Here is a 14236-nt window from a genome sequence, read left to right on the forward strand (position 1 = left end):
GAGCGGAGACACGAACCTGGTTCACCAGAAATATGGTGGCTCTATTATGGAAAAGCATGGCCATGCATGCATGTACTGGGGCTGTGACACAAAATGATGGGAGACTCTGAGAATATATGAAATTGCTACCATTCAAGCAGAAGACACCCCTTTTCCATTTGTTTTGGAAAAGATAACTGGCCTGATGTCCCATGATTCATATTATGGACCTAGTTTTATTGGATGGGCAATAAAGCAGACTCACTTAACTGAAGAGGTGGTTATGGGTGCTCCAGTCTGGAAAAATCCTAAAACGTCTTTGTAGTGGATTTTTATTTTATTTCATAAAATTTAGTATGCCACTTGATTGTAAAAAAAATCTCACTCAAAGTGGTTTACAAAAAAAAGATAATAAAACTTATCACTAAAAAAAATAGAACTTTTGAAAAGTAAAAATAGCAATATACTAAAAACATTAAAACTCACATCAACTCTCTAAACGTTTGGGTAGGCTTGTTATTTACTCATTTATTTCATAGTGTGTGTGCCGACCACTTCACAAAAATGGGAACCAAGGGATTTATAGGTTTCAGCATCTGGTATCTGCAAAATAGACTCTTCGACTAGAAGTGGACAATGTTGACTGCAACTCATTCTGTCCTGGAGCTGCTTGCGAGCCAGTTAGCAAATTAGCTAACTGTTAGCCAGCAGCCTTCATGATCTTCCCCTTCCCAGTGCAGAAAGACGCAATTCACACCAGAGAGCACAAGGCAGAGCAATAATTCTGGAATCATTTTACAATCTGGAAGGAGTCACTCTAGATGTATTTGATGCAGGGTGGGGGAAAATGGCCTCATAGATGTTGGACTCCCAACTACCACCAGCATGGTTCATGGTAAAATACCAATCTGCTGTAATAGCTTTCATGCACAGCAACCTACACAGAGATATGGGGGTTTCTTTCTGATGCCTCACTCAGAAACTAGTGTGCTGATATTAATGGAACGAAGATGCCTGGGGAATCTATAAAGATAAGAAATAGTGCAAGTTTTCTTAATTTTATGTGTTCTGGAATCTTGCATTTGTCATGCCGCTATCAAAACCTGAAGTTCAGTATCATTCTGAGGATTTTACTTCATTATCTAGCAGGCTATACTCCCATGCATTGAATAACATCTGAATCATTTAGTTTCCTGCTCTCAACTCAAAAGTTTGTTTGCTTTTAGCGCAATCAAATGTTCTGTTCACATACGGTAAGTGTTGTCAATGAATTAAGCTGCAACAGATGTTTAAATGGGTTTTTTTTGTGGCGCTGAAAGATTCTTTGAACAAGGTCAGCATTCCCTAATTACGATTATCACTCAAGTGCTGGGCATTCCGCCACGTTAATCACAACAATTTGATTTTGTTTGCCATAAACACTTTCTTACCCTGCTAATGTAGCATGAAATTACTTCATTGTAGCATAAGTCACAATAGACAAGCAGGTGGAAATTACAGCCGTGCCTAGCATTATCTTAGCAATAATACAAGTTTTCCTTGTTTTCATAAACTGTTACGCTCTAGAGAAATGGTACAATCAAAATAGCTACTTTAGTATGTATTTACATTTGCTATAAATCAGTGTACTTAGACATTTATCAGATTGCATAATCTTTTAAGTTTGTTCTTGGCATCAGACCTCTGGGCACAACCACTAATTAAAGAGTTTACAATGGCTTGTGGCCAATGCATGTGTTAATTGCCAGTAGCTTTCACTCAATATTTTCTTGTGTGATTCTTTGTGCAGCTAGGATTCCCACAGCTTCCAAGATTTGTGCTTAGGGCAAGAATTTCTATACTGTGGGCTGAGCCTAGGCTGTAAGAGAACTATGACACGTGCTATGAAAAAGAAAGAAACAATTGTGCTTTGGATGAGGATGCCTGATGCATCTCTGATTTAATTCATCAGTTTATCCTTACCTCTTCCTAATCAGCCTACACATCTCTACATCAGGTGTAGTGGGAACATTTTAGTCATTCATGATTCAGCAACACATCAGATTTTCCCACTGCCTTCTGATCCCTGAATGAGTCACAGATCTGGGTTGGCCCACTTCCAAGCAAGATGCATTGTGCTGGATCCTCCAGATTAAGTTAGTCATGCGTTGATCCCATTGAACTCAACTCAGATCATGACTAATTTGTCTCATAGATTTTGATGGAATTGCAGCATGAAAAAATGCATGCAGCACAGAAAGCTGGAAGGAAGGGGTAAGCAGCACTTGCTATTTCATACTCGAGAACAGGCTTCCTCAGCCTCGGCCTTCCAGATGTTTTGAGACTACAATTCCCATCATCCCTGACCACTGGTCCTGCCAGCTAGGGATCATGGGAGTTGTAGGCCAAAAACATCTGGAGGGCCGAGTTTGAGGAAGCCTGATCTAGGAGGACGAAGGCTAACCTGTGACCCTCCAGATATTGCAGTACTACCGCTCCCATCATTTCTGGCCACTGGCTATGCTGGGTGGAGGCTGATGGGAGTTGGAGTCCAGTAACATCTGGAGGGCCACAGTTTCCCATCTCTGCTCTAGAAGTAAACTTTCCCAGGTATAAAGTTTGTCTCCAGTTTTAGTTTAGACCAAAAGAAAGGTGAGCCTCAGACCTCAGCTATGAGATGTTTAGGAGGCACTGATTTAGGTTACCTGCTCTGATAGGATTGCTGCATCTTTAAAGATGAGTGAGTCTCATTCTCACATTTTCTCACTGCACAGTACTTCTATATCAGCAGCACCCTCTCTTTGGAGGGCTCTGAGGAGTTCCCTCTGAAGACAATGTTCTCATATTGACTTGGGGACAGAATATGGGTGGGTGATAATTAGTTGGGTGGTTCTTTGGAACTTTGCCAGTGACTGCAGAACAATTTCAGAACAATTTTTCAACACAGCAGTGATGTCTCTTGGCTGAGACCCCTTTAATTTTAAATAACATGGGGAGTGTACAGTATTTCATTTTTACTTAGAGGAAATAATTACCTTGGTTTGTAAAAGGTTTGAAAAATAAATTTGTATTCTTTGATTATGAATTTGTTTAAAACTTTTTGGTTATCAGGAACAGGAATGTGGATCTCTAGCCATTTTTGCAGGGGGATAAAGGAAGGAACTCTATTGTTGCACCTCTCCCATTTTCACAGCACCCCATTTAGTCAATAGGATAATCATGTGCCAGGGCTTTATTGCACCCATGATAATTTTTGTTCTCTGCATAATGTTTAGGTTCCCTCACTGTGAGAAGCAAAGCTACAGGGAACCAGGCAGAGGGCCTTCTCAGTAGTGGCGCCCGCCCTGTGGAATGCCCTCCCACCAAATGTCAGAGAGATAAACAACTACCTGACATTTAGAAGACATCTGAAGGCAGCCCTGTTCAGGGAATTTTTAATGTGTGACATTTTAATGTATTTTTAATCTTTGTTGGAAGCTGCCCAGAGTGGCTGGGGAAACCCAGAATTATTCCCGTCACCTTGAAGTGCATTTTATCCCATTCTCTGCTGGCTGCTTAAGTTGGCTACTAAAAGCCCGTGAGAAGTGCCTATATGGCCATACAAGTTATTCTCTCATGCTTTGTTTGCTCTCTGCCTTCTTGGGCTGATTGGAGACTGGGTGGATCAAAAACCATTAGGGAAAGGGGAAACAGCACAATTCCAAGAATGAAAGGGAGGTTTCCCCCATTTGCTAGCTCACCACATAGTGTTGTTCACTAGAGAATCCTTGCCTAGTGGCTGAGAAATGAAGGAACGGCGCCATCTGGAGGCTGAAAGTGTACATGGTGCCCTTGGCAATCTATTTTGGACACAGGCAAAGGGAAGACAGAGGTCCAGTAGGACAGACGTGCCTGGTGTTGGGGGTCGTGGGGCGAAAGGCACTGATCAGGGCTGACCCACCCACCCATGAGACAAGGTGAGGCAAGTGCCTCAGGTGGCAAAGTCCACAGGGGCAGCAGATCCGGCCTCCAAGGAATGCATCTTGCAATGTCTCTCATTCCCCTTTCTTTGCCCCCTCAGTTCTTTGGGGCAGAAGCCACCCATGGGCATAGCCTCAGTTTCTGGGTAGCATTCCTATTCCGCTGCCAAAGCCTACGTCTACACGAGAGCTTTTTGTTCGCTGCATTAAAAAAAAAAACAATCAAGGAAATGTGCATTAAAGTATTAAAATTGGCAATCATATTATGTGCCTAATGCAGACTCTGGACTCTTTGGCAGCACACGCCAAGTGGAAAATAACCTCTGTTGGAAGAAGCTTTGTCAAAGGAGAATCTGGAAGAACAACAAAGTCGGCCTACTGAAGCTTTTGATCAGCTTTATTTTCTCAAATTGTTTCGTCTTGCTTTTTTTCACAGCGCTTATATACCACTTGACGGCAATAAAACCTCAAATCAGTTTACAGGAAGAATTGAGGAATATATCATGTAAACAATTCCACGGCCAGCTCCAGGTTTTGGAAGAGAATCCCTGTATACCTTACTCATCCCCACAGCCCCCCACTCTTGCTTGGGGGCCAATTCCCAGTTGCAGGAGTGAATCCTCTGCTGAGGCAGCTTGCCCAACTTGTTGGCACTCTGCTATATTCCGTAAACTGCACTTTGAGGGGTAAATAGTAGCAAGCAAGCGCAGGGAGAGGTCAATTGTCAAGAGAAACCAAGTGTGGAGACCCGATCTAGATTGGGTGTGTCATGCTGAATTGGGGGGGGGTGTTTCTACAACTGCTTTTCCTTCAAAGTAAAAGTGGTGGCATCAAGCACACCTTTTAAACAGTATGATGAATGTAACATGTAGCTTGGCTCTCCGTTATTTCTATGCTAACATTCGACTCCACTAAAACTATGAAACTAGTAGTGTACCTGCAAATGTTGGAAAGGCTATGGCTTGCCTGGGAGCTGTTGATGTGGAGTTGAGCTGTCCTGAAATTTGGAGTCACAAAAGTGGCCAGCCCTGCTTCTTTCTGTATATGGAATTGAGAGGGGTAGCATGTTCCCCGTTGCCTCAGGCAGCAAAAATGCCTTGGGCCAACTCTGTGCCTTTTTCCAAACCCTTATTTACACAGGCAGTTTATTTTCTTGTCACACAGGAAAATCAGAGCAGAAAACACTTTCTGAAATTGCCTTTCTTGTCAGTAACAGTTGGCATCCTTGACAAGTTGGTTTGTTTATCAGAGAGGGCATCACTGCGGCCTGCTTATGAGGGATCCTACCTTTTGGTTGCCATGGCACTTGGGAAGAGAAATCCCATTGTTATGCTGCAAATGCATGATTTTCAGCACCTTAATTTGCAATGGCTGGTACCATACAGGATTCCCAATCCCATATTTTTGATGTGAGGCAAATGTGGGAAATGGTTTGAAAGGAACAATTGAAGGGGGAGGGAGCCTAACCCTTCCCCACCAGCCGATTATTTTCCACAAATGTCCCCAAGCTGTTTTAACTCTCTCCCGCCAGCAGCTGGATTCATAAGTAAGCATTTGCAAGGGACAACTGGTAGGGGTCCAAGGACAAGGCTTTAACCATCCATCCTCCTTCTGGTCAATCATCCTCTGCAAATTTCTCCTCTGCCCCCAAATCTGCATGACCTCAGCAAGCATGGAAAGATGCAGTTCCCTTGGTAAGGTGCAATTCCACAGCCTTCATTTTGCTATGACAGATTTTATCTGATTTATTAGCCACCCATCATCTGATCCTTGGATGGAGGTACGTCACAAAAAAACCCTCATAAAATATAAACTCTATTCTATAAAATATCATACAGTGGTACCTCAGGTTACATACGCTTCAGGTTACAGACTCTGTTAACCCAGAAATAGTGCTTCAGGTTAAGAACTTTGCTTCAGGATGAGAACAGAAATCGGGCTCCGGCGGCGTGGCAGCAGCAGGAGGCCCCATTAGCTAAAGTGATTGTGATGGCCTGGGATTCCGAGTCTGAGAGTGAACCGGAGGAATCCCAGCCAGCACAGGAGTCCCCGCCTCCAGGGCCAGCTGAACTGGGGCAAGGCCTAGATGCTGAGGAGCCTGCACCTGTGCCAGATCCTCAGGGGCAGGCACCAGGTGAGACCATTCTGGCCCCAGAGGTGCTGGAGGACTCAGTGGCTACAGGTGAGCCTCCCCCGGGGCCCAGTAACCCTTCAGCCTCTCCTGAACTGCAGAGGCTTAGGGCAGAGAGGCGAAGGGAACTGGTCTCTCCCAGGAGGAGTGCTCGCCTTAAGGCCAGGAGAGGCGGGGCTCCTGGGGGCCGGGACCGCCCCCGGCCTTAGAAGAAGATAAAGGTCAGGCAGCCCAGTCCCAGGTTGCGGGAGCAACGTCGTTGTGGAGTACCTGCTTTACCCAGACCTAGATCTGCACTCCCGGTGTGCCTGTTCCTCGCCCGGCTTCCTGCTCCTGACTCTCCGGTGTTCCTGTTCCTCGCCCGGCTGCCCGCTGCTGACCCACCAGTGTTCCTGTTACCCGCCTGGCTTCCTGCTGCTGCCCTACCAGCGTTCCTGCTCCCCCGCCCGGCTCCCTGTTTCGGACCTCGTGTCTCATCTAGTGATCGTCTACCCTGCTAGTGACTCTGGACTGAACTTCGGCTACGGTATTACAGTAGTACCTTTTCCCCCCCGGGACCAGCACAGTGATGCTTCAGGTTAAGAACAGTTTCAGGTTAAGAACGGACCTCCGGAACGAATTAAGTACTTAACCTGAGGTACCACTGTAGTAACAAAAAACAGAGCTTCAATGACATATTAAGCAGGCAATTAAAAAAAAGTACCTGAGTAGCTCAAAACCTCTGCCCTTCCCAAAGACCCGAGTAAACAGGTGCATTTTCAGCAGCTGAGGAAAAGTGTTTGACACGGCTCAGAGAGGTCATTCCAAAAGTTAGGAGCCACTGCAGAGAAGGCCCATCTGCCTGCATACACCCTCCCAACCTACATCACCATAAGCGCCTTGGACTGGACTTGGAAGTAAATTGAATAAAAACCACTTGAATAAAAACACTTACTATGGGGACTTGTGAGATGCTTTAGCAGTTTTTCAGTAATTATTTGGTAACCATTAATCGTGTATGGTAAGGACTAACCCCAGGGAAGAACCAGACAACAAATATGGTTTATGATTTAGAACACAGAGCACTGATGTACGGTACATCATAGTTCCTTCATTGATCTTTTTGTTACATGATAGAAATATCACCTTTGCTTTAAAAAGAACATATTTTGTTTTGGAAAAATCACATTCATTTTTACAATAATTTTAAAATACATTTTTAATGCTATGGCACAAACAATTCTCAAGTCATCCTTACTATTTTTTATTTAAATTTTGTCTAATGCGCTCATGAGAGAAGATGCAATGGATTGCTTAGCTTAGCTTGTGGGAAATGGCAATGTGAATGAGTACCGCTGGTCGCTGTCCCCTGTGGTGCAGCTACTTGCATAGCTATTTGCACAGATGTCACTGTGGTGACAGCCAGCCGTGCAAACAGCACACTAATGTCATGGTGTTGTAGCAGATGACTTTTTATTCTGGGCATGGTCACTTGATGTGGTGTCTGACAACTTCAACTCCAGCTGCTGGGAGAGGGATTATTTTTAGCTTATGTGTCATTCTGACCCTAAATAATCCACATACAAAAAATATCTGAGATGACAATGAACTTTATCAAGTAATGTCTGTGTTCAAAATGATCTGGTCAGCCCCTGCTTCAAATCTCACTTCAGCCCCAAACCCGCTATGTGACAAACCACTATTCCTCCAAGCCCCAGACCCCTGTTTGCAATTTAGGGTTGATAATACTCTCCCTTCTGTTTTTCACCAGTTATGGAAGGCCCTTTTTTATTTTATTCCAGCAGGCTTTTATTTTATGAGGAAGAGGCTTTTGTTAGAATTTTAGTTGAACTGCTGACCCTGTCTCATTTTTGTAATTGGTTTTATAAATTGTAAGCTGTCCTGACTGGTGTATTTATACTAGAAGGGATGATATATAAATACAATGAAAGAATCATCATGAACATCATATTGATCTATGTTACAGGACTATTGTAAAACTAAAGTGACAATGTGGCATGTCATGCAGTGACATAGGACAGGGCCTTCTCTGTTGTGGCACCTGGGATATGGAATCACTGTAAAAATGTGGCTGTCTTACTCATTGGTAGCTTTCTCCTACCAACTGATGAATTGCCTCTAGCAATATGTTGTCAATTTGTTGTTGCTGTTGTATTGAAACTACTTATGGTGTAATTTTGATACATTTTTAATATTTTAAAACTTGCCATGGGAGCCAACATCTAATAAAAAAACAATATGAACGTGACCAATCATTATTATTGTACTATCCATGATCCTAAAATATCAAGGCTTCAAGGTTCAGGCAAAAATTACAACTCATCTAGGGATTCTTCCATCCAGAGCCTACAGAGACTTCTATACTTCAGGACATCTCATTTCCCAGAAAGCGGCAAAATGTATCATAATTATAGAAGGTGATTATATCACACGTTACAAATTACAGATAGGTAGCCGTGTTGGTCTGCCATAGTCAAAATAAAAAATTCTACTGGAATTCTACTGGTGCTACTGGAAGGAATTTTTTTATTTTGACGTTACAAATTATTAATGATCACAGGGAACATTATGCAACGGTTGCTCTTAGAACAAATTCCTACAAGAACCTTTCTAAGACAAATGATTACTGTAATCCCTACATCGCAAAACCTGTTTTACAGTTGAGCAGCGATGAACAGGGCTGGAGGGAGTGGACTCCATCGCCGACTATCAAATCCAGCTAGAAGAAACAGAGGGAATCAAAAGTTTTGTGTCTTTTTGCAGAAAATGTATATTTTTTGTGTTTGCCAATTTCCTGACCTATTCTGCTTCTAACCATGACTAATAAGACAAAAGCCTTCTGTGCTTTCAGTGGCCAGCAGAATGTTGAAAGGGTGGATAATAAACTCTTCCAATATCCTGCGTATTCACACTATTTCCATTGAAACTCATGGTCCTTATGGTCCCAATAAACATGGATAGGCCTGGCAAACAGTCAGTGGAGCCCTGCTATATTCTGCCAGCTGCCACTAGCCGAAGAGACTGACATTTCAGCAACCGCAGGGATTTTCCTATGACAACAACTGACCATGTCGCCCAATTGCCATGTTTCTCTTCTAAACGTCTAAATGTCTATGTTGTAAACCAAGGAGTGAATGCACTGAAGATTGAACGCAGCAGTAAACAGCAGAAGAAACACAGTGGCAAAAGGGCCTTGTGGACGTTTGGGTGAAAGAATAGTTGCAAAATGACAAAGCAGCAAGAAAACACAAGACGTGCTAAAAACAAACACCACAAACTGAATAGCTCTTTAAAAGCAGGCAACAGCTGGATGACCAGACCTGAACAGTATACTAGGTTTCGTTTTATGTGTGGGAAAGACAAAATTTGGAATGAGACGCAATCCGTGAATCAGCAGCTCTGGAATGCCAGCATGGAAAGAATGGCAGTAATGGATCCAAGGGGGGAACAGAGGCAAGTGTGTAGGCTATTCAGAGTCAGTTTTAGCTTAGCACACGCTTCCAAATCCCATCTAAAATGATGAGATGTGGTCTTGGAGACATTTAATAACATTCCACCAAGTATAAACTAAGGCCATTGGCGAAGCAAATCGCCAATGACATCTGTTAACCCCGGCAGAAGTCAGATGAAAGAAATGCCTTAGGGGCCATCCACAAAATGTGCAATTTGTGAAGGGGGGGGTTAGCAAAGCTGAGAGAAAGAAGGGGTTCAGTATTGGTTAAAATATGGAGGCATTGAGATAGGGGTTAAAAAGACCTTTAAATTTTGTAAGAAATCAATATTTTGGCATGGCAGTGCCTACACTTTGGAACTCCCTGCCCATTGATTTTCACTATTGTTTTCAGCAAGAGAAATTTAGTTCCATGGCACACTGTTTGAAGTCTACTGCCTTAAGCCGTGGATTGGGTGGATCGGTTCAGAGTTTGGCATGTGACAAGCACATGTGATGAACAGCTCACGTGTCAGTCTGTGCACCGGAAACTGGGTACAGTCAGGCAACCGTTTCCCTGTATTCCAAATTATTAGCAGATTCACTCAGCTCATGTTGTCTACATGGCAATTTGACTGTGAAACAGCTATGATCTACCAGTTATAATAACTATGCATTTTGTGATACCACTGACCATGCTATCCTCCTGAACTGACTCAATTAAACTGGTTCGGATCCTCTCTCTGGGGTTGGTTTTGAAAAATAGCACTGGGTAATAGAAAGAGAAGTGCCAGAACTCACCATGAACACCTCTCTTGTTTTCTTATAATGGCAATGGCGCCTACCTGGGAGGCGCCAGCACTGAGTTCCAGTGAGTTCCTGCTGAAGAAAGCCCTGATCCTATCTCCAGTAATATTTAACACCTGAACACACTCACCAATAAGACTTTCTTCTGAATAACCATATTCAACTTGCCTTGTCTGTAAACTTGCCTTCTAATAAACAATGGAAATATTTATGCTAAGACTGTGCCTGTACTAGCTTTCTTGAAGTAACTAAGCAATTGTTTCCCCCAAAGGATCCTGGGAACTTTAGCTTGCTAAGTGTTCTGGGAATTGCAGCTCTGTGTGGTTTAAACAACCAGACCCAGGATTCTTTGGGGGGAAATATTGTACTGTCGATGTATGATGTGTGTGTAGTCTTAGTGACTCTCAAGATTATCTCTGACTGGATGGTGGACCATTTGCCCATCCAACAATCCAATTGAACTCAGAGATAATTTGGCATGTATCTTTTGTCTTCATTTTCATGGGCCTGAGGATACTGTTCCCTGTCAGAGCGGAACCCGTGTTTGCACTGTGCCAAAGGACACTTTGTGTATCGGTGAATTACTGGAACTGATTCTAGTAGCAATAGTTAGACAGTGTTTCTTGTCTTTTATTTTGAATGCCATTGACCAATTCTCACTCACTTTAGTCTTGAATAATTTAATAAATATCTTACATTAGAAAACTGGAGTTCAGTAATGAGGATCCAAGCCATGTCCGTCCTAATGCTCCTTAATGGTTAGAAGAAGAATGGACTCAGAACTGCCTCTTCTCCCCTTTAAAATACCCTAAGTTTATATTTCCGTGCATTCAGATAAAATAAGTACATGGTGGCAGCAGTGCTACTGGTAGGTAAGCTATGCAAAAGGTAATTTATGCTCTCACCAAATGTAAACATTGAAAACTTGAGTTTACTTGCTAATGGATGTTATCTTGAGGGAGGGGGTTGCACATCTAAAATAAATGTTATTTTTTAAAAAAATATATGCAAACAATATATCTTAGCAGTCCTACCTCCCATTTTGAACATGTGGGTTAAACCACAGAGCCTAGGACTTGCCGATCTGAAGGTCGGCGGTTCGAATCCCCGCAACGGGGTGAGCTCCCGTTGCTCGGTCCCTGCTCCTGCCAACCTAGCAGTTCGAAAGCACACCAAAGTGCAAGTAGATAAATAGGTACCGCTCCGGTGGGAAGGTAAACGGCGTTTCCGTGTGCTGCTCTGGTTTGCCAGAAGCGGCTTAGTCATGCTGGCCACATGACCCGGAAGCTGTACGCTGGCTCCCTCGGCCAATAAAGCGAGATGAGCGCCGCAACCCCAGAGTCAGCCACGACTGGACCTAATGGTCAGGGGTCCCTTTACCTTTTTATTTGTAAATAATTTCTATGAGAGATACTTAAGAGTCCGCTTAAAACAGGGTCAAGTCGTCGTTGCAGCTGGTGCCTGTGTAATCGGCGTGGTATATCTCCAAGTGCTTCATTAGAAACGTATCCAGCGATATCATCCGCAGGTCTCACTTAGTTAACACAGCTGGTTGCTTCCCAGAAGGCCTCAGAAGAGGGCTCTCTGGAGGAACGAACGGGTTGAAAAGACAAAAACAAAACCCTGCCAACTGATTTCTACATGTAACGTAAGAGCCAGGCCTATCTACCTAGCCCAGCATCCTGTTTCCTACAGCAGCCAACCCAATTGTCCATCTACAGCAGGTGTGGGGAACCTCTGGCCCACCTGAAGTTGCTGAACTACAGCAGCCATCTTCTGTGGCTACTCGCCATTCTTGCTGGGGCTGATGCAGTTCAGCAACATCTGGAGTACCAAAGAAGAAGAAGAAGAAGAGTTTGGATTTGATATCCCGCTTTATCACTACCCGAAGGAGTCTCAAAGCGGCTAACATTCTCCTTTCCCTTCCTCCCCCACAACAAACACTCTGTGAGGTGAGTGGGGCTGAGAGACTTCAGAAAAGTGTGACTAGCCCAAGGTCACCCAGCAGCTGCGTGTGGAGGAGTGGGGAATTGAACCCGGTTCACCAGATTATGAGTCCACCGCTCTTAACCACTACACCACACTGGCTCTCCAGCCATTAGCCCTCTCCTGCTGCTGCTCACTAGCAATTGAGGTCTGTGTAATCCGGATGTCTGCGTTATCAGATACAATTTTGTGTGTGCGAATGGTCACTGTTAGCATAATTACCACCATCTTTATAGATTAAAATAAGTCTCAAACAAGCCAGTACACAGACAAAGCAGAATTGCTTTATGGTTGTTGCTTTTGTTGTTCTTTTCCAGATGAATACCTGAATTAGAATACTGTTAAGTGCCAAATTGCTAGGTATATAGCACATCACTTAAATTGTGTAATACTATTTCCATGCAGGATGACTGCTTTAATGCACTAGCATGCAGTTTGAGGTTATTTTTTATATTTGTTTCTTTTTATTTTTACCCTGACATCTTTTCATAATGGGCTGGAATCAGCAATGATGTTTCTGGAACTTCACGGACAAATGAATAGTGCCTTATTGGCAGACTTACTGCGCAGCTAAATATTCTTTAAAGGTACTGCTTATTGTTTTTCTTCCCAATTAAAATATCCCTCATTTTTTCAAGCAAGTTTGCCTTTATTAATATCAGAAGGTCACACCATTCCTTTTTTAATGCTTACATTATCTGTGGTCTAACAACATGGCAACAGCACTGATGGCACTTTGGAGAGGTCCAGTTTTCAAGAGATTCTTCATACACCTTATAAAGGCTTATATCTCATGGGAGTCATAATGATGTAATCCGTACTCGAAGGTTTTGTTTTGTTCCTGATTTATTATTCAGCTCAAGCTGTTGCATAATTAAGGTAAGAGCAATAGCAAAACATGCTTGCTCCTTGTTGAAGAAGCCTGCTTGTCTTTACTTCAGAAAGGGACCAATGAGACACAGATCTTCTGATTAAGTATTATTCCTCCCTTGCAGAAATAGTTGAAGCATTTTATGTGTGGGCATAGGAGCCAGCTCCTAGGGGTTGAGGTCCCTTTGACGCCCCCTCCCCCATAAAATATTTGAGGAGGCTGAGCCCCTCCCCCGAGCTGATGGGCATTGCCATTCAAATGTTGTGTATGTGTGTGTGTCGCTTTTTGTGTTCGATTATGTGGGGCGGGGCTTACCTGGACCCCCCTCAATATGTTATTCAAGTTGGGTGTGGGGGTTACTATTCCAAACTATTATACAGCCCTCTCCACTTTACCAGTGGAGGAAAATCCAAGAGCAGAACAACGAAGTTTAATTTCTTTGTATGAAAAGATACCTGATGTAATTGCAAACATACAAACAGAGCATAGAGGAAGCAAATAGATTCCTGCAACAGGATGCAAAACTGCTCATCCTGGATCAGATTCCCGGAGAGCACTTTGTAAACCCCTCACAGCATGCAGGTGGCTTCTAGTCCATTGGTTACAATCCGGCTACAGTCTTGTCTTGAATAAACAAGTTCACACCACCCTAATCTCCAAGCATTGTGAGATTCCAGGGGTTCCAGGAACATACTCAGGGAAAGCAGATTTTATTAACAGATTTTATATACAACCTGAGCCTATGATGGAAGGGTTCACAGCATTAACACACCAAGGGTCTTGCTTCTCCTATAGCCACAGCCTTGGATTCCAACAGAAATCAGGCATGGCTTTTTCTCCCAGTTGACCAGTCTTCAGCCTTGCTTCTAGTGTATAGCTCACATAAATCCACTCTCAGTCTGGTCTTTGCCTTTCTAACTACCAGCCAGCTGAGGGAGAGCCCCTACCCTTTTTAGATTATGTGGCACAGAGCCACTTCTTTTGTTACCTTAATGACCCCTACTTAGAGGTCCATCACCTCAACAGGAAGCTAACCTGGCTATTCCAGGAATCGAATCCAGGAATTAGAAGCCATACAGCCTGCCCACCCCCCA

The sequence above is a fragment of the Podarcis liolepis genome (assembly GCF_965112155.1).
Source record: "Podarcis liolepis genome assembly, chromosome: 12".
NCBI classification, from domain to species: Eukaryota; Metazoa; Chordata; class Lepidosauria; order Squamata; family Lacertidae; genus Podarcis; species Podarcis liolepis.